This window comes from Coturnix japonica, chromosome 6 (genome assembly GCF_001577835.2).
Source record: "Coturnix japonica isolate 7356 chromosome 6, Coturnix japonica 2.1, whole genome shotgun sequence".
Taxonomy (NCBI): Eukaryota; Metazoa; Chordata; class Aves; order Galliformes; family Phasianidae; genus Coturnix; species Coturnix japonica.
In genome coordinates, this window is record NC_029521.1 from 26,212,342 (window position 1) to 26,233,696 (window position 21,355).

A 21,355-nucleotide genomic window follows, 5' to 3' on the forward strand; every position below is an offset into this window, starting at 1 on the left:
TGGGCTGCAAAATTGTCCTATAAATCCTCCTCATAAATGCTCTCGCTACAACATTATTTTTACAGAACTGCAGAATGAGGTATCTGCCATGGCTTGTGCAGATCTGCCCCACTTTCCCCTCTCCTGTATTTCTTTTTCCCCTCTTCTCAAATCACTCTACCAAGAACCCAATCTCCTGTCTGAACAAACCTGCAGCTCTTGTGTGGCTGCTGCCTGAGGTTAACTGGCCTTATGCAGAAATTACATACAAAAGAAACAGAAATCTATTCATCCCCTCTGCTAGAAGCTCTGACGAGCACCCCGCATCCCCAGCTGGTGGGATGCTGTCTGAGCCCAGTTGTTCCTTTCTGAGGGCCCTAACACAGTGCATGTGCGTGAGGTGACAGACTTAAAGGTACCACGGGAGTCCTAACTCTGAATTTCCTGACTTTTACGGTTTTACATTACAACTTCAATGTTCCATTAGCATAGGGGGTTTTTTTGGTAGTTAATTTCCTCAGGGAGTTTGGAAGAGTTCAGAGTTTTTTGTTAGTTTGTTTATTTTGTTTTATTAATTTTCTTTTCTCTTTTAAAGAAGAGTTGGGGGGGGGGGAGGGGAGGGGTTGAAGGGAGATGGTCAAATCTGCCCAGATGCTTTGAAATATTTAAAAGGGTTTAATAGGATTTTTTTTTTTTTTTTTTTTAGAGAGACAGGAATCCAAAATGCCAACCAGAATTATGCACACCTGCTTTCAAATAGGGAAAAGCTCAGGCTGTATATCCTGCTTCATTCTATATCCAGAGCTCTGGCTGGGGCTGGCTGTCATAAGATCCTCTGTTAGAGGTTATTTTTTAAAGATTTCTGTTCCCCTAAATGCACAGGCAGCATGCCTTTGGCAACAAATCTTATAAGCTGGAAAAGGCTCACCTTACCATCATACTATTGTAATGCTGGAGCAATATTAAATAAGCTTTCTCCCCTTCAGCACATTTAATATTAACGTACAGTGCCAGTCATGTGCTGTGCTTGGTGCAGTCCAAGATGAAGAGGGAAGGGATGGGGAAGAGAACCCCCAGGTGCCTTATGGACAATGTGATGCCCATTGGGTTGCCCGATGGAAAGCAGTGGTTTGTTTTAGAAATATGAAAGTTGGCTGAGATTTTGCAAGGCTGAGGAGCAAGGCACCAGTTCAAGATAGCTGCATTTCACTGTGGTCATTCTAAGTAAACCAACGACCCTTCTTGCTCTGTATGTCTGCCTTCGAGGATGAATAAACCCAGCTATACCCTCACACAGCACCTGTGGAAAGGAGACAGGATTGCAGATGAGCAGGAAGAAGATATGCCATAGATGGGTTGCACACTTTGTAGCTGGTATTTTCTGGCTTCCACAGTTCACACCCTTGGGCTTTCACTGTGCTCTTATAAGGCCAGTGAGGATGAATCTACCATGCATTTAAGAAGTGTTTCCTCCTTTGGTCTATGAACAAAATGAATCTTGTCCTTGATTTTCATTTATTTATTTATTTATTTATTTATTTATTTTCCTAATAACAAGTTCTGAAAACTTTTCATTTTATTCTCCTACTTCTACAACTTTTAATGTTCAAAATTCTAGCCCTGCTGCATGCATAGAAAGTTAAACTTCAATAAAATGGGGAAATCTCACATAACCACATGACTCCAGGGGCTGTGAATTCAAGAGAAACACCTGTGAAACACCGCGATTAAAGTTAAAAAGAGCCAAGTAAGGCTGCTCTCCCTTGGATAACAAGTGCTGAGGTTACCCTGCATATATGGATGAGGTCCTGTTGTCTTTCTCCTTCCATCCTGTCTCAGTCAGCTCTGTGACTCAGTCCTGGCTGCACCTCCAATCAAGGCAGGGCTGACTGCTGACCATATTTCCCACTGTAAATGTGTAATCTTACTCTACCCCCAACATCCAGCAGGATTCTGCCCATGGCTGAAGAACTCTTTTTTCCCTCATTAAACAGGATTAAAAACTTGGTACAGCTATTCAACTACTTAAAGGTATTATGAACTCCAAAATCACTGTTTTTGAGGATTTGTGACCCCCCAGCCAAAATCTTGCAACATCTATTTGCATTTGCTATTAATAGTGCTGGTGGATGTTCACCAACAGATGAGATACAGCAATGTGGCCTAAAGGAAATAGATTTTAAACAGTCGTTCTGAACTTCCTCCCAAAGTGCCAAAAACATTTTAGGGTTTACAAACCATGGACTGTATTTTACTTCATGCTCCAGTGGTATAAATTTAATACTCTGCATAAAACAGAATTTGATCCATACTTTTAAAACCTCCAGATATATTTCTTAATAACAGAATAAGTAAATACTCTCTCAAATCTCATGGGAAACGTCACCTGACAAAGTATTGGGTTAAACATCTTCGAGTATTTAATCATAATTCAGAACAAGAACATTTCAGCTGGCTATATTTGTATTTTTTTCTTCTTTTTTTTTTTCTTCACAGGCTTAACCTGATTCTCTTATTAAAAGTGATAAAGATTTGATCGCGCTTCCATTTTAAGCATCACTACACTGGGTCTGATATTATTGTTGTTTTTTTTTATCCTTGTCTGCTTCTCAGATGGAAACAGAGCATTTGCTTCCCTTCACACCATACAGCAAACTATGAATATTATTTCAGTTATGATTTCCTATGTGTCTGTACTAAGGAAAGAGTGGAAATAAAGGACAAAACCAATAAAGATTCAAAACCAAAAGCACATGTATGGGAGAGTAATACACAAAACAAAACAGGGGCTGTTAAACAGATGACTCCACTGAAATGTAAAATATTCCACAAGTTCTGGCAACTGTGAAATGCTACACTTTCTACATTTCATCTATTCATTGTTCCAAGGGATTTTTTTGGTTAGCCAAAAGGCAAAGTGTTCCCTAACTGCGTTAGTGACTGTGCGCGTGTATCTCCAGTCATAACTACGTCAACAAATAGGATGAAAAAATGAGGAAGTGGCAATAAATTAGCAGTGATCAGCAACCAACAAGCACCAGAAAGAAATGACAGATTCTTAGGCAAATGGCAATAAAGCAGGCTATAAAAATCAGGAAACAGGCTCTAGAAAATGTTAGGAATAAAAAAGAGGCAATTTTAGATTGAAAGTTTTCACACAAAAATTAATGATTCACCACTGAAATGAATCAAATAGAGGGAAGAACCACCACCACTGCCAACAAACCTCCCCACACAAAAAAAGCCCATGACAGGAGGTCCCCTGTAGATCACAAGCAAACAAAATTTCCAGCACCAAATAAAAAGCTTTTCCCACTTAGGTTCCACATTATCACCTCACTTTGGGGGGCTTCAATAATTGATATAACAAGTTATTCCAATTAAAAATATAATAATAAGGAAAAGAACCTTCACATTAAATGTCCCTGTTGTAGAGTAAACATAAAAGTCAGTAAAAAAGAAAACAAAAAACCAACGGTAAAAATACCTTTGCTCATAGCAATATGTTACTCATTTAGTTGCCTGGAGTGTATCACTCTTTAGTCCTTTAAGTTCTGCCACAACAAATCATTGGAAACTGATGAATACACAATCCAGGATCCCAAACAACAAACTATTACAAACTATCTATGTGTGAAAAGACTGCTGGAAGTTCCACTAAGCCTCTGTAAACAGCTTGGAGTGGGGCTGGTTGAGGGCCAGGTGACCACCAGAGGCAAATCATTTCTGACTCCTGCCTTCAGTGTAGCTTTGCGCTTTGTACCCAGTGAGGATTATTCCCTTCTGAAAATGTGGGATTTTGATGTTCTCTCTCTGGTTGGGAGACTAAAAGACAGAAATGCCTCTTTGTCCAAACTGCATACGTATAGGACTAATAATACTGCAAATAAGTGAATTTTTGAGAACTGGATAAGATTTGGTAGTTTTTTCTGGACAGCTCTTATGGAAGCAGAGCATGGAAATGAAAAGATAATCTAGATTGGCTTGGGCAATCTGATATCACCACAAAGTTTACATTTAAACTTTATGTTCCTCTACAGAGGCTTATATTTGATGCAGAATGTCTCCAAGCGCACCACAATAGCAGCAGAAGAGCCAACAGTTCTATGTGTATTACAAACACATGGCACTTGCCTGGTCTTTTCCAGCTGGAGACTCATCCTGGGGTATATGGGGGTGAAAAAAGAAAGATATTTGAAATCTTAAAAAGGTGAGTTTATGAAGGCATTTCAGAATGCACTGCATTTGTCCTGCACCAAAATACCTCATCTGTAAACTGCCCACTAAAAGTTATTTAATTTGCACACACTTGTCAGTTAAGGTAATGAGAGGAAGGGATGTTTAGATTAAGAACAAACAAACAAACTCAGTCTTTAAGTATTCTGTTATCTCAAGCACTTCTGGAAAGCTGATGCTTTGCACATTAACGTGCCTGGACCGCTGCAGTCAAAATAAATTAGCATAAAGTTGCTGCAGAGCAGTGAGGGGAAGGCTGGCTGAGCATCAGGGATGTGTCTGATCCTGTGAAACAGAGATGCATGCATCTGATCCAGGAAAATAGGTAAAGGAAAGAGATGGCGTCCATGGTGAAGTCGTGGCTGAACGCTGATAATCTGACTGTCAGAATGGAGAGAACTTAGCAGAACTGCTTATTTAAGTAATTTAAGCAAAATGTGTCCCTTAAAAACTACTTTCCAATATTCTATAGCAAAGAAACTGTTTTATTTGAGCACTGTGGGGCAGAGTGACTCAAGGCAGTGTGCTAGGAAGTTGGAGGACAGCTGATTATTTTGTTGTTAATGATGTATTTCCTAATTAGAAGTTGGCCTGTGTCCCCCCCCACAGATCAGAACAAATCGCAGCTTCCCATAAGAGCTTGACTCCCTTCACATGATGCAGACTGTATGATTATAATGAAATCCTTTTCTTTCTTTCCCCACAGACTCTTCTTTTTACCTAAAAAAAAACACACACACAAAACACCCCATGAAATATAAACATGAGGATATTTTTAGGGAAATCTTAGGATTTTGAAAATATGCAGAGCATCTGAGCTTGCAGAGCAGGAGAGTATCATAGACCGAGGATCTCCATGATTCCCCTTTCTCTTGCTTCTCTCTTTTATTTCCAGCTAAAGCAAACTGATTATCAAGGCTGGGTCAATGAGCCTCATGCTTTACAGCATGTGAGAGACACTAAACTCGATAGACACACTGCTTAGTTAACTGTGAACATCAAATCTTTCTTCCCAGGAATGGCTGTTCCAAATGTCAATAGCTGTTTGAGCCATGTTTGATAGGAAAAGTAATGTCTGAGATGGGGCTTCTCAGTCCCAAGTTATAAATGAGGATTACTAACAATTTTTATGCATTTTGTTATAAACTGAGACCAACTGTGAAGCGACACTGACATGTACTAGCAAAAAAATGACAAAAATCAAATACTTTTCTATGCCAATTGTGCACAAAGAGTTGGATCTAAGCATTATTACAGCAGAGCCTTTCATGTTGCTATAGCCGTGCTCATGTTTGCATTTCCATAATAAAACCTATTTTCAGGGGGTTTATAACTCGGCTGCAAGAAATTTTCTCTGCTCTCCAACTTGGCATAGCACGGCATCAGACAGAGAACTGCAGCCCTCGAGCCTTAAAATTCCATCTCCGTCGCAGGAAGAAGGTTTTGTTTGCTTGCTTGTGGGTGAAATTCATTCTGCAAAGCCAATGTGGGTGTGCATAGGGGATCTGATGATCCCAGATATGTTGGGCCATATTCCATTTCCAAATCTGTTTCTATCTGCAAATGAAATGTAATGAGGGAGCGGAGCATGGGGTTGGGTATCTGGAGATGTGTGTGTTGGGTCTCTTTGTGAAAGTCATCCCCAAATACGGTGTTCTGCATTGTGAGAGTCCTAACACAAAAGCAAGCATTTTGCAGGGTGGTGTGCTAGAGAAAAAGTGGGTGAAATCAAGCAGGAAACTCTGAAGAAATCTGTTTTACACAGAGCTGACAGAGGGGGGAGCATCCTAGTTTCTCACAAAACCGAGTTTCAGACCATAGCTCTGGTTCTGCTGTGATGCTCAGGGCCACGGTGAGCCCACCATGTATTGTGGGAGAGCGTAAATTGATTTCATGTCTTCCTTTCAGACAGCTGGAGCACGAGAAGCTGTAAAATGGGTGTGTTAAAGTGGAGCTGTGCAGCACAGAGGCTGGTGCAGCAGTACCGGACTGTGGGACCGGCCGCTGAGCAGCTGCACTGCGTTTCCCACTGGAGCCCGTCCAATCTGCGTGGCTTTATTCCTGGGGGACTGTCAGCAAGAGTAGGAGCCAGGAAGTTGTAAAACCTCATTATTGCTCTTTATTGTTAGTAAACATTTATGCAGTGGTAGTGTCTGATGGATCCGGCCAGGTACCGGCTGTTTCTCCAGCACTCTACACCTCAGCACAGCACCTCAATGATTGAATGTTAGGAATACAGGACTTTTTGGCAGCTGGGCTTCTCTATGGATTAATGTGGTTTAGTGGGCATGGTGCTGATGGGTTGATGGTTGGACTAGATGATTTCAGTGGTCTTTTCCAACCTTAATGATTGCGTGTTTCTATGGCCCGAGTTGCTAGAGCCCACCAGACAGAAGGAGGGGGAATGAGCCTTACTCTTGCCTTACTACCTGGTGTGCTGAAGCCTGGTTACCAGCTGTGCTTCCCAACATCCCCAACACCAATGTACTTCCCCCAGCCACTGATGTAATGAGTGAGTTGGGGAAGAGCAGATAAATGTAAGCTACAAAGTCACCGTATCTACAACACACAGATAGAGCCAGAACCATGGGGAACACAGGCTGGAAACAATTTGCCTGAAGCTATGCTGCCTTTAGAAAGAGCAATGCTGTGAGCGACTCAGGGGGGACAGGCTCTGCTGCACCTGTGTACCAGTACCCCCACCCTGCTGTTCATGGGTATGGCGTCTGTTCTGAGCAGGGTGAACACCATGGAAGTTGAAAGGGGGAAGAAGATATCCCCGGTCCCCCCAGTGCACAGGGAGCTTTGGAGCATCTTCAGACTGTGAGCAACCAGCAGTGCCTCTATCCCTTCCTCTTCCTCAGCACAGTGGTCCCCCCCACACTGGGGAAAAGCAGTGCTGTTCTCAAAGGGAGAGGGCTAATTCGAGTTTTAATATCCTGCATTACTGTCAAATGCTGTTCAAAAATGCTTGTAATTGCCTTTAAACTTGCATTCCTTAGTTTTATTTTTAAGCTACAAACTCATTTGGTGTTTGTATATTTTGCAAGTGTAATTTGAAAATCTCCCACATAAGATAAATTTCCCTAACAAGATGTGATAGGGAATCCATGTCAGGCATAATAGGCTATCAAAGAAAATACTGCATTTGAGTCTTTTGTGCACAGTATATGAAATGTACAAAGTAATTATAAAACCCACTGTATCAAAATTGTTCATTTGTGAGATGAATATTGCTAAAAAAAGACTTGTGATATTCTGATTGTGTTAAGAACATCTTAAACCTTGCTGTGCCAAATTCAGCCCTAGAATAACTCAGTTTAAAAATAAATTTATCATTGACATTAAAATATTTTCTATACTGTGAATAATAGCTAGAACAGCTGTGGATGCCCAATTCTTAGAGGTGTTCAAGGCCAGGTTGGATGGGCCCTGGGCAGCTGATCTGCTGAGGGCACCCAACCCATGGCAGGGTTTGGATCTGGATGGGCTTTAAGGTCCCTTCCAATCTAAGCCATCCTGTGATTCTATCATTCTGTGATAACTTTATATCCAGTGAAGATCCCCCAAGGAATCTTTAAAAAATTAACCAAATATTTACTTTGTTTCCAAATCATATTTTCGATGTTATTATGGTTAAAATTGATTTAACTTTTAACAAAATTCATGTCAAGACAAGATTTAATGTGAATTCATTTTAAGAGAAAGAAATTAATAGTCTTGTTCCCCAAGCATCAAATTAATTAAGCTACATGCATTCACTGTAATGAGCTTGGAGCAAGCACAATTACTCTAGTTTTGTGACCCTTTTGTAGGATTTTGTGTTGTTGGTGAGTTCGTGATTTTCAGTGAACACTTCTTGGGATGTTAATGATGCTTCCCTAGGAACTCTGAATGTGACCTTCGACTCTTCTTGGGCTTTATTCACAGTGAGAAATATATCATGTTAGGCAATGAGTTAACATGCAGGTCTTACTTCATGTACACTAAATACAGATTTACTCCTAGTGAATAGGAGTGCTAGGAGATATAAAAAGTGTTTTTAAAACATGTCCATGGCTACACTAAGAGCTAAAACATGCATGGCATTACACAGATTAGAAGTATCTCCTCCTCATGTTCCTATTCTGACAACCAACCTTCTGTATCTATTATTCCACTGAGCTCCAGCTCCAGCTGCTGCTGTAAGGGAAGAACCACTGGGATAAGCAGTGCTTCCTTCCATGTTTTCACTTTCCTTCCCAAATAAGCAGCATGGCTGAGGCTGGATTCTGCCTTCCTGCTTTGCTAATGTATGGACATCTCTCTTCTTGGAAGATAGGTTTCACAGTATGCATAACCTTTTGCCAAACTGTCATAGCAACAACCATAAAACGGCTACATCTGCGTTTAAATGGTTTTGCTATGACTTACGGTTTTGGGATTTCTTTTTGCTCTATGTGAAAATGTACTTCCCAGGAATAAGAAATGAAAACCTGCAAGTGAAGGCAATGTGAGTTAACACTTACCAGCTGGGAAAGGGAGAGAGCGAGAGCAAATAGCAGCAAGTTCATTCAAAAGCTGTATCAGCTTGGCTCTGTGAAATATAAAGGATCAGTCTCAAGAAGACATGCTGGGGAAAAATCTGTTAGAGGACAACTTTTTCCAGGGAGAGTTAATAGAGACCAGACAAAGAGGAAGGCACTCTCTGACCTCAGACACTTGGCTGCAGAATGAAAATGCAGTACCAGCTGTACAAAGGCAGATAGCATCGGACCAAGCTGAGAGAGTCCTGCCATATTTTATTTCTGCTATGATTCAAGAACGATTCAAGAACTCCAAGTAGTTATCAGCCTGCTTCACAACAGCCTTAAAATATAAATGAATGCAGGAAACAACAACACCAGGAACAGCATTTTGTGCATTCATAGTGATGAAAGTGAACCTTTTAATGTGGTATGGTAGTGTGGCCACATCCCCCCTCTCACTCTGGTTTTCCATCACACAGGGCACACGGGCATCCCAACACACGTCCTGCTCCTTCATCCCTATGCCCATCTCACCCCATGGGGTTGCATTCTGAAGCTTCCAGTGCTGAAGCCACTGCAGCTGGTGCCAGATACAGATGGTACTAATTACTGCACCTACAGGATGCCCTAAAGGATAGCAGAGTCACCCTCAGCAGATGCACAGTGAGAGGGCATTCCTCTGCTGGAAATAGTTTTAATCCTTCAGCAGTAATACACTGATTTATTTAGTTTTCCATTTGATCGTAAAGCCCTGGTGGGTGGGTGTTGCTGAACAGTTGCAACAGGCAACAGCAATAACAGAAATAATACACATAGGTTCCAAAATTAAAATACAAAAAGGGAATGATAACCTGGGAGAATGGCTTCCCCATGCTGGCTGTGGGTATCAGGCTGCACACCCCTGCAGGCGTCCCTTCCCTCAGCTCTGTGTAGAGCAGCCCTGCATCCACAGGCAGGTCAAGCTCCCCCAGTAACCCTCTATTGTCCATGTATCTGGAGAGAGCTGGGTATTAACTCTAGCAAGTGTCAGCACCGTTCAGCAGCACTTATCCAGCAGCAATATCAGACGTAACTCTTTGTTTCTGCTGTTCCTGGAGATTAAGGATGCAAAGTTTAGGTAGGTTTTCATGTCAGATCTGAAGTATAAGGAAATGTCAATCTCCCGTGTTAACTTGTATTAAGCTCTCTCAGAAAACAAAGGCTGTGGGTGAAGACAGAGACACCGTTCCAAGTAATTCCCCTAATTTGAAGGAAAAACCTGTCAGGTCAGGCTTTTTGCTACTAATGTTTTGAAAGCTTCTGTGTAAACAGATCATTGGGCATTGTGAGAAATTTGGAATTCAAACTAGTCTCTGCTGAAAGACATACACTGATTTGCAGGGCAGGAATGTGCTTCTTTTGTATGCACAATTTCTCAAGCTTGGAGAAATGTTTCCTTGCTGTAGGTCAAATGTTCCTTTCAGACACTCTTGGAAGGCCACACGTTATCATTAACCTTCACACTATCCAGGAAAAGGCAGGAAAACACCTTCACCTGAAGTGGCTGAGTTACACATCACCATTTCTCCCTCTATCACCCACAAGGGGTATGGTTTAGATTCTGGGTATTTAAGGACAGCTTCTCCATCATCCTGGATCTTGGTCTGAATTTTGCTTGCAGTAAGTTTCCCTTTAAGCTGCACTATTTGACAACAGGAGAACATTTGTATAAATAAAAACCTTACATCTTTAAATAACTGAACCACTGGTTTTGGATATACATTTCCTAACACATACAAACACTCCCACACGAGGAAAATAGCTAGAGCAAAGAATTAATCACATAACCAGTTAAGTTAACTGGGGCCTTATTTACCTTATTTAACTTATTCACCTGCCTTGTGCTACTCATTAAACATACTCAATGGAAGACTGAAATGAGAACTGAAGGAACAAATCAAGCCTAATAGCATTATTTTTTAACGTGCCCATTTAATGGCTAATCCTTCTTCATGGTAGCTGGATTCTGGGGAAGATATTTTACCATGACCTCTATTCCTATTCAGACCAGGCTTTTCTGGCAGCTATGTTGTTTAAAATGTTTGATAATATGGAAAAGAAGATGCTTAGAAAAGTACTGAGAATGCATTTACAGTAAAAATTGGCAGAGGAATGAAAGAAAGCCTTACATGTTGATGGATATCAGCCACCAACCTTCTAACACTTTGAACTGCAATGAGCAACCAAGTTTCTCTTACCACAACAGTACTTCCTTAACATTAACAGAGCTGAAGTGAAACCCCCCAGCAAAAGCCCAGGAAAAACAATAAGTCAGTTCCCTTGGCCATCAGCTGCTACTTGTTATGGAGTTCATATTATTAATAAGTTTGTGGAATAGGAATGAACAACTCCAAATACAAAATTCCTGATGCCAAGGTTCATGGAAGATGTTCAGCACAGCATTAACAAAGGGCACGTTAAGGAAGCACGCCATTAAGATAAGGAAAACAAGTGCAAAGATGTGGTTGCTTCTAAATGCACAAGCAATTGGTGACAAGGCTTATCGCTTATTCATCTTGTGGCCATGCTTTCAGAGACAAGCCTGGCAGCAATGGAGCAGCACATGAGTCAGAGCATGGATTATCCACATGGCCCTGAGCACTGTGCCTGAAATTCTGAGTGCAGTTGTGTTCAGGAAATGGATGTTCAGTGACTCCTAAAGAGCAGATTCCAAAAACATGGAGGAAACTTGGCACCGAAACCCCAAGGTATTTGGAAAACAGGGTCAGATTTCCCACCTGTCCTTGGAAGGTCCCGGTCGCAGCATTCTTCTTAGGCCTACCTATACATGTCTCCAGTTCTCTTCTTGATGTCAACGGGAGTTCCCTGCATGTGGGGAAGAGCTGAATATTACTGTCAAGATCTGCCGTGCAGATCTGAGGGAAGAATTTTTGTCCTTAAGTGTTGAAAATGTAATGATCTATTTGATAGTGAGAAAAAAAAAAGACAGAAACAGTATGAAGATTTTTAAAAGAAAACACACACGCACACACAATCCAAGCAGCCTTTGAAGTCAATGGCTTTGAAATAAAAAGCAGCCACTTTACCAGGCACGTGAAACATATTCTGTTAACATTCTAGGTGTTGTATTTAAAACGGAGTTGGCCAAATTTTGCCATCAGAGGCTTGAATATAACTGGAAGCAGAGATCGTATCTGTGAGTCTCAGGATGCTATCAGGTCTTCTAAATGAAAGTAATGTGTAATAGCGTGCCAAGAGATCTCACAAGGCTGTTTCAGAAAGAAAGTATTTGGGAAGTCACCAGGGAATGACTTTATTCTCATTTGACTATTTAGCTCAAATCAATGCTGGGATTTCCAGAGGGATTTAAGAATGATAAGGGTCCAAACACAACTGTTCCTTACTGGAATTTGGTGGCCTCTCTATTTAGTCTCCTCTAAAAGTCTGCACAGTTTCCTTCTGGTTATGTTGAGTTCTGCAGGTAAGGGGCACTAATGCTGATTGTCTGCAAACAGAAAATTACATCCCAGGAAAGAGGTAGGGCTTCAGTAGAATCACTAATCCCAAAATGGTGTAGAGATTACCTCATTTTAACCACTGTATTGAAATGTGGACACTAATCTCCCTATGTGGTAGATATATTGCATTAACGTGATCAAAAAACCCCAAAAACTAAACTGAATCTCCTCTTGTAGTTAATAGAGGGTCAAACTTCATTAGTTTTTCAGTTAAAGCAGACCTGCTCATTCAGGGAGGTGGAAACTTTTCATCCCCTAAAATGGCAGATATCTACATGTGCCAATTGAATCTCACGTTTTGGCTCATCCTTATGGACAAGTGGGTGGGATTATTTTTTTGGAAAACTGAAGGTTTTGGAAGAACACTGTGGAAATGAGGTATACTTGCTAAAAATATGTCTACTTTGATGCTTTTGTTAATTATATCCCTCTGCCTGCGAGAGAGGTCTGGCTCACAGCAAGGAAAGGAAACAGAAATATTTCAGAAAACTGTTAAGAACTTATCAGACGGGCTATTTGTTAGGAGAACAGACACTTCCACGTACACACATGTATCTTTCATTTGCAGAAAGAGAGGCTGCAGGAGAATGCGGGGAGAGAATCAGTCCCTTTCTTGGTGAACGTTTTCTTCAGCTCGATAACAGAGTTTGTGGCAACAGTTTAAGAGCAACACCTTTGCTGGCTGCTGTTCTGCCCCTTGGGAATTGTTTGTGGGGTGGATTTCATACTCCACAGTATTGGAAATTAAGTATACATTATTTCTTTTTATTCTCCAGAATTCACATATCCTATAAATACATATCAGGAGAATAGAGCCCATCAGTTCTTGCAGCATTTCATTTATGCTGAAAATGAGGAATGTCATTCCATGGAGAGGACTTGCTAAAATACTAATTTTTCCTTATTTCTTTTTTTCTTTCTTTTCCTTTTCTCTTTCTTTCTTTTTTTTTTAGAGCCAAAGCAAGATTTATGAGTGAACAGATTCACTTCCAAGATGAAACAGAAAAACATCTGCAAGACGAGAATTTACTTGCGTTATTAGTGCTATTCTTTCTGCACTGATGAGTAGTAGAGATAATCCCATCCATTACAGATGTCCATAACTTTGCTAACAGACATTCTAACAACTCCTTGAAGATGCCAGCACAGATCCAACACCGCTGCAACAACTTAAAATAAAAAACAATAGAATAAAAATAGACAACGAACTTCAGGACAGCATTCAGCATAGTTCATAGATCATCACTGCCAGGGATTTGTTTTGATCTCATTTATGCTGCCTTTATACAGATGTAATGGACGGGATATAAGAATCCTTGAAATGAATGGATTCTAGTAGAGAGTATAGTTATATCAGAAAAAAAAGCTTCTTCATAGTGTGTGTTTTTCAGCACGGTGAACCCAATGATCCAATAACTTTTACTGACTTTTTTTTTCCAGGGGGACTTTCCAATCATAAAATGCTTTTCCATCAATACTGAGATTTTAAAAGTTTAGTTTGATAAAAACAGGCTCAGATTCGGGGGGAATGTTTCACTGAATACTCTGGTTTTATTTTGCTTCAGTTCAATTTCTTCAGACCATTTCATCTTTAACTGTACAATCTGAAATATGTCTGTACGATTTAAAATATGTCTGCTTTTCTTATAACATTCTGGCATGATCAAAGTGGAATGTTTTAAAGTGGCCATTTTGCAGTCTTAAAAACAAAACATTTTTTAAATGAAATTCCAATGTCACAGCTTTGACCTTCGTCTCCATTCAAAGTGAAAACCATCCCTGTATGTCGGAGCTCCCTGCAGGACTGGGTGACTGCGTCTGTACAGCAAGCAAAGCCCCATATATGATTCTCAGAAACTAAACTCCTGGTTCCTTTGAAAACAGGACTGGTAGAATATCAGGAGGAGAATTAAAGTTAAAGCCATCAATAATACACAAGTTTTTTTTTATAGACCAGAAACACCTTACATGTGTTAATTAACATCTCTTACTTGGGAAAAAAAATTCTATCATACGTTAGAATTACAGAATCATTAGGTTATTAAAGACATCTCAAGAATCACATAAAGACGTCCAACCACCAGCCCATCCCCACCATGCCCACTGACCACATACATCCCTCATCTCCACGACTCTTGAACACTTCCAGGGCTGGGGACTCCACCGCTTGTCTGAGCAGCCTGTGCAAATACTGGCATTTGGCAAAGTACTGTGTTCTGCAGCAGCAGAAGAGTGCACTGAGCCTGCTGGCTAGCGGAAATAAAGAACACTGACTTCCAAGGGTAAGTCTACAAATTGTATGGGAGGGGGATTTTGAAAAAGGCTGAAACAACAAAACCAAGCAGCGTTGTTTTGGGTTGGTGCTGTGAACTGTTACTTAATGCTCAGCTATGTTTCCTTTACAGATGTTCTGATGAACTCAGGGTAACTTGTATATTTGAGTCATCCCCATGTCATGCCTAAGGATATTTATTAGCATTGTGTCTGTACCTAGCAGACTCCATCAAGGCACTACCATAGTCATCTATCAGAAATAAATGTTTTTTCTATTCCCCATGGCAAGAAGCCTTTTCACCGTTCTATAATCATTAGTGGCTAAGCCTGGATGGAATGCATCTGGGCTCTTTACACTTCATATTGTCTTACAGAGCCCTGGGCTCGCTGGGGAAGACTTCTTCCCATCTGCTTGGGCTGTGCCACTGCTGGTGGTGAGACTGAGGAGGCATCCACTTGGCTTTACTCTTGGGCAAGAGGACTCGAGATTTTCAAAGAGGTTAAGTGGATGTCTGGGCCCAACTCCAGCTGAAATTTGGGTGTCTGCCTCTCTGTGGCTTGTCTGAAAATCCCAGGCTAATACGTTTAGTGTTGTAGAAATATTCTGACTTCAAAAGAGCACGATATGCAACCATAACCACTCAGGGGTTGTGATGCTGATAATACAGTACTTACAGGGGACTGTTCATGCTATCCAGGATGATAATACCAGAATTCACAAGAAAGAGCTGTGAGCCTCTAGCACTTACCAGCTGTAATACCGAACAGATTACACAGAAAAATCAGGCAAAAAAAAGTAATATGCTTTCACCTCACAGCAAGAAACGCTGAAGTTCAGGAAGAGGAAATGTGTATTAAGAGAGCAGGTTAAAAATCTACATTATCCCAGACTTTCATGAAATCAAAATGATAGGCACGATGCTAAGTTATTATAATGTATTTATTACCGGAATTGCTTTCATATTTAACTGATTTGGTCCATCTTGAGACCTGTTTTAAAATGCACCACCTTGTCCACCTTTCCATTTTCATATGAAAAACAGGAAAGCAAAAACTAATTTACTCAGGGAGACACACCGACTGTTTGCCCGTTTATCTCTTACAGACCACCCCTCAGTCCAATGTTGACAGTACATGATATTCCATTAATCTGCCTAATGAAAATTTAACCAGTGTTATAAACAAATAATTGGCTATTATCCTCTCAAAGATCCCGAATAAATTACTTCTGCTTATTTTTTTTCCTCTTCTCCCTCTCTATCTTGCTCCCCTCCCTCCTGCCCCCATGAAAAATCTGTCTCCTGATTGATGTTGGAAAAAAAACCCCTATGGCTGCCACTGCTACCACTGAAACCTGGGTTGGGCTTAAGCAGCTGCTGGAGGACTGGTCCTGCCTGCAGTTCCTTAGGCATAATGCTTTTTGAATGGGACCTGGGCAGTGCAGGCTGGGACTCCACTCCCAGCCTATCTCCCAGTGCCTCTGCAGTGCCTCCAATTACATCCCCGTTCCCTCTCCCTCACAGTCACACCTCTTTCCTCACCTCTTGTGCTGGTCTCTCATTTTTCCTCTGGTGAGCACGCATCATGGCAGGGTAGGGTGTTTTCCCTTTAACATCAAAACAGTATGAATAGTATCCTCATTTAGAGCAATTAAAGTGGAGAGGGATTTTAATGAATCATCCAAGCAGTCATTTAGTAAATGCTACAATGATCCTTCTGTCACTGGGTATGTGGTTCTGCCTGGAACAGCACTGTCTGCACTCCTTTTCAAGTGACAGCAGGATCCCAGCACCAACATCGTCACAGCTTGGCATTGCCATGAGGCCCAGCATCTTGTACAGCATCCCAGCATCCATGCACACATCACAGCATCTTCTCCATCTTTACTGACCAGCTGGGCAGTGCAAAACCTCTGTACAAGCCAAGGGGGTACACTGAGCTTCTGTTTACCATCACGGAAACGTGAATTATAAACAGTTTTCACAATAAGATGTAAAAGCTTTCTTTTTCCCCGCCATATAGATCTTTGCAATTGGCAAGGCATCCCATCACAGAAAAAGAAAGGAGCTGCTTTTTCACCATTTGAGAGAGCTAAAGCAGAGCTGAGTGAGAAGTGCCTTTTTTACCTTGCACAGATTTTTGGCTCTCTTTTAGGCTGTTCTTCCTTGCTAAACCACCTCAGTGTTTATAGACACTTTAGTACAGAGCTGAATATTAATAATTATTATTAATTTTCCATCCAATAAATGTACAGGCAGAAAAAAAGAAAAATAAAGTCTAAATAAAAACCTTCCCAATATTTGGCAAACCTAAATAATTAATTTCAGTTTGGAGATTATTTTGTTTCATTACTTTCAATAGAAAGAAGATGTTGGCCTCTTAGGAGAACTTGGTGCCATTCATAAATCCAGCCAGAAGGAGGAGGAGGAGCAGTGGTGACACAGACCTTCTGCAGCAGGCCAATAGCTGGAGCTCGGCTTTCTGGAAGTTATTGCCACCATGGTAAGAAGAGCAGCAACTCTCTACAGCAAGAAGGTGCTCCTTCACAACCTACTTTGGTTTACAGACAAAGATATTTCACTTCTGGTTTCTTTTCAAATAGCCAGGCCATGAAGGTCTGTGCATGTTTCATCACCCCCGTTATGGATTTTGTAGTCAGCTTGTCAGCTGTGAAAATGCATACACCATAACTGGTGTGGAAGAAGGAATCGATTCTTCCTAAACCTCGAGGAAATCTCAGAGCTGTTCATACTGCTTGTTTGTTTGTTGATTTGGGTTTTCCACCTGTGTCTTTCTACAGCCATGCTGCGCTATCCCTGGAATGGGCAGGAAAACTGGGATCCAGCCTGGGAGCCCTCCTGCCCAGCATTCTCATTTCGAGCAGGAAAATGAGAGGGAAACTGTATTTATCTGAAAGCACTCAAATGAAGAGTAGAAATAAGGTTTCTACCATAATGACAAATTAATTCTTCCTTTCTTAATTTTATTAAAATAAGCATCTACTATCTTTTAACTAGACCTGACATATGCTTACATAGATACAACCCACCATGTAACCTAATCTGCGAGCAATCTTGAAGCAATTAACTCCTTCTAATCTTTAGCTAACAAAGCCCACCATGCAAAAGGTCCCCAGAGAATGGCACTCCAAAGGCTGCCCTAAGCTCCCTCCACTATTCCTCTATTATTCGGTGTGCAAGAGCTCATTGGAGTGCTGGGAGAGCAGGGATTCGTTTGAAACAACAAAGATGAATCATCACAGATCATAAGATCTTCATTAACTCCTTATTTCTCTACTAATTAACACAAAAGGAATGACTTGAATGGTTGACAGGCAGCGAATGACCCACAGCTCAGTGGTTAATAGGATGCAAATGATGCCTAATGAGGGTCTCTAGCTGCTGTCTGGGCATCTGGCCTGTTATTTTTGTTGGGGATTCAGAATGGGCTTGAGATGAAAACAGTTCGACCAATAACATCGGCTGCAGCTGAGTTCTTACTGAAGTTTATGGATTTGTGCATCCGGGATGTAAGAGAATTAGCTTAAACCACTCATCAACAGGTCTGCATCCACACAGCGCAACTCCCAAATGAGAATCTCTACTTTTCCACGAGGCACAGCAGCCACAATTTGATATTTTAAAGGGTTTTTACTGTTTTTTTTTCTTTTTTCTTTTTCTTTTTCTTTTTCTTTTTTTTTTTTTTTTTTCCTGCATACTGAAAATATTCACATAATAAATTCCTAACAAACGGTACACAAAGCAAACAGATGCAAAATAACGCCGATTTGCAACAATTCTTTCAACTCTGTGTCCCCTTTAGGATACAAAACAAACCTGAGTGCTCCATCCGTTTCTCCAAGAGCCGTTTGCAGCTGAGGCTTTAAACCCATCACGGTTAATTAGCAGGCTGCCATGACGAGACGGCGCTGCCGACACCTCAAGGAGCCCCTCACCCCCCCCCTGGAATCTTTCTGAGCAGTTTTAAGTTGAGCTTTGGATTCAGCTCCTTAGTGGGATCCTATCCCCAGCCCCTCACCCTGCTCCTGGCAGCACCCCCGTACCACCAGTACTGCTCCAGTAAAGCTGCAGGGCTGGTAAATGGAGACAGAACAAGGGAGTGCTCCCATCTCTGAAGATTCTTCCACAAATTTGCTGTGTCTTTTCTTCTTTCTGCATTAAAACCAAGAGAGCAGGTTTGCTATTGAGTTGCTATTATTTGAAATACTGCCTTTTATTCTCCTAGCCAAGCACTGAGCATGACCAGGAAGTGAAATAGATCTGAAGGACTTAATATGAGAAGTGAAATCTATTTTCATTATGTATGTGGATTAATATGTAAAAAATAAATAGAGTTCCTTATTGAAAAAATATAAAATTGGAATGCAATGATTTTCTTCCCAAACTATAAACCGTTGTACTCCTTTGACAAAGGCAAACATCGAGTATGTTTTTGGGTTCTGGTTTTGAAACATAATAGTTTCCACTTTGTTTTGTTCAAAGACATTTGAACAGAAAATGCCTTTTCTTTGCTGTAAGCTGTATGGAATAAAGAGGAAAAATCCTATACACGCTCCCTGATTTACCTACAAGCTGCCTCTGCACACCGCTTACGTTTCCTATTACTGTCAGCGAGCATCCAGGAAGTGTCAGCTTAAGACCATTCAGCCATACATCATCCCACACCACTGGATGCCTTCCATGTGGAGCTGAGAAGCAGAGTGTGCAAGTACTGCTGTGCAATAGGCACGCAGCAGCATCACCTTTGCTGGACATGGGCTGCTCATCCCGAGGCACTTAAAGGATTAACGAAATGAAATTGTTTTTGGACTTGCTGCACTCTTGCTTATCTTTTAAATCCATAATGTCCCACAGAAGGCAAAATGTAGTAATTTTAGTCAGCAGCCTCTCATTAATTTTCTACCTTTGGGGGAACATACGTTTATAGAAAGAGGGGCTGTGTGGAGGCTGAGCTCATCACATCGCTTTGCACTTGAAGAGCTCAGCATGGCACAGAGGAGACAGAGTTGTAGCACGCCTCAAATGAAAGCTATCTCAGACAGGATGTGTGTCTGCAGACATATCTATCTTCATACATATATATTTTTATATATATATATATGCATATATATATACACACATATATGTGTGTGTATTTATACACACGTATATACAAACCTATAAAGTCATCAGTTTTGAAGATAATCTTTTAGGTTAAGTATTTTCCCACATTAAACTGATAATTATCCCCTCCTTTTCTTTCTCTGTCCCCAGACACCAAACAAGCTGGATTTTTGCTTCATGTATTATTTATGGCGTGGAATTAATATGCAGATTCACAAAAACTTAAAAACTCATAATTATTCATAAAGGGCTTTAAGGTTATTTAGTACATATTTATGAAACTTTATGTTTGCTAGGAACTGTGTTTGAAAGTGCTATGGAAGGGTGTTGACTGAGGTTAATTACTAGCATGGAGAGTAATCTGAAAATGATCAAACTCTTTGAATGAAAATATTTGTCAGTATTTCTGATCTATATTTAAGTGAAGTAATGGACATCAATAGCCTCGGAAATATATTCAGAAATGGCTCTGCAAGAAAGGAGATTTGCATATCTAATGCAAACAACCAATGAGGAAAAATATCTAGTTAGACACCTTTGATCGCTCAGCAAATGTAATAAATGATAGAGATTTATCCTGCTTGTTGTCCATCCGCGTTATGTTGAGTTATGCTCTTATACAAATATGCTCTCATCTAGAAAATATTAGCACTGATTTAAGGTAGCCGGAATCCTCCCCTCTTTTCTGGAGTAGGGCTCAGAAATGGTGCACGAGCTGTTTGTGATAGCCCAGGTTTCTTCAGAAGTTACTTAGGGTAAGTACAGGCTGTATGTAAATAATACATTATATTGGTTTTATATTTACATAAATCTTTCTATCTTATGCATAATTGACTTTCTTTCTAATCTGTTGTGTGCAAAGGTTGAAAACCTATAAAATATGCCATGGGTTACGCTGTGGCAAACAAGCAGCACTGGCAGAAATTGAGGAAGGCAAAAAACACCCAAAATACAATTACAGCTCCATTCTTACCAAGAGGTATAAATATGCTTAAGTTTATGACCTTGGCTGGACCTGGGATGTGCACGTGAGCAGTGGTCATCAGTAGTAGCCATATCAGCACAGGGCACCTCTGCAGTGGCTCTGGAGACAGTGTTCATCTTCATCCTTTGGTGTTTGAAGGCATAGGCATCATGATTTTTTTGTGCCCATTTACAAGGATTTGGTCTACAGGTAGATGTGCTTACATTCCAAGACAGGCTATATAACCATGTACCCTCTGTCACAGCTTGCTCTTTGGGGGCTGCAGATGTAACAGTGTTGATGAGTGCAGATCACCTTTCCACTAAAGGTTGTTGGAAATACAGATTGGTGTCAATTCTTTCATCCTTGGCTTCGTTGTGATGATGCAATGGGCTTTGTCACAAATTGCTGTGTCCCCTTGGTGGTCTCCAGCAAGACTCTGCTTAGTACTGGGGACTTCACTTTCCCTTCCCTCTTCTACAGGTGGGTTTGTCCAGTTCATTCTATGCAGCACAGTGGATCCAAATACCAGGAGACAAATGCATGACACCTGCAACCACTGGCATGAAAGATTCACCTTGTTTCTCAACACTGAATCTGGAAAGATCGAATATTAACATGACAACAGCCAACAGTGGTTGTATTTCTGCTGTTAACAGATTGTTAAAAAAAAATGTAGTGCTGCTGCAGGGACCAGTTTGGGCATCCTTGGATTCCTCAGCTGGATCTCCAGGGGCACACGGGAGCTCTGAG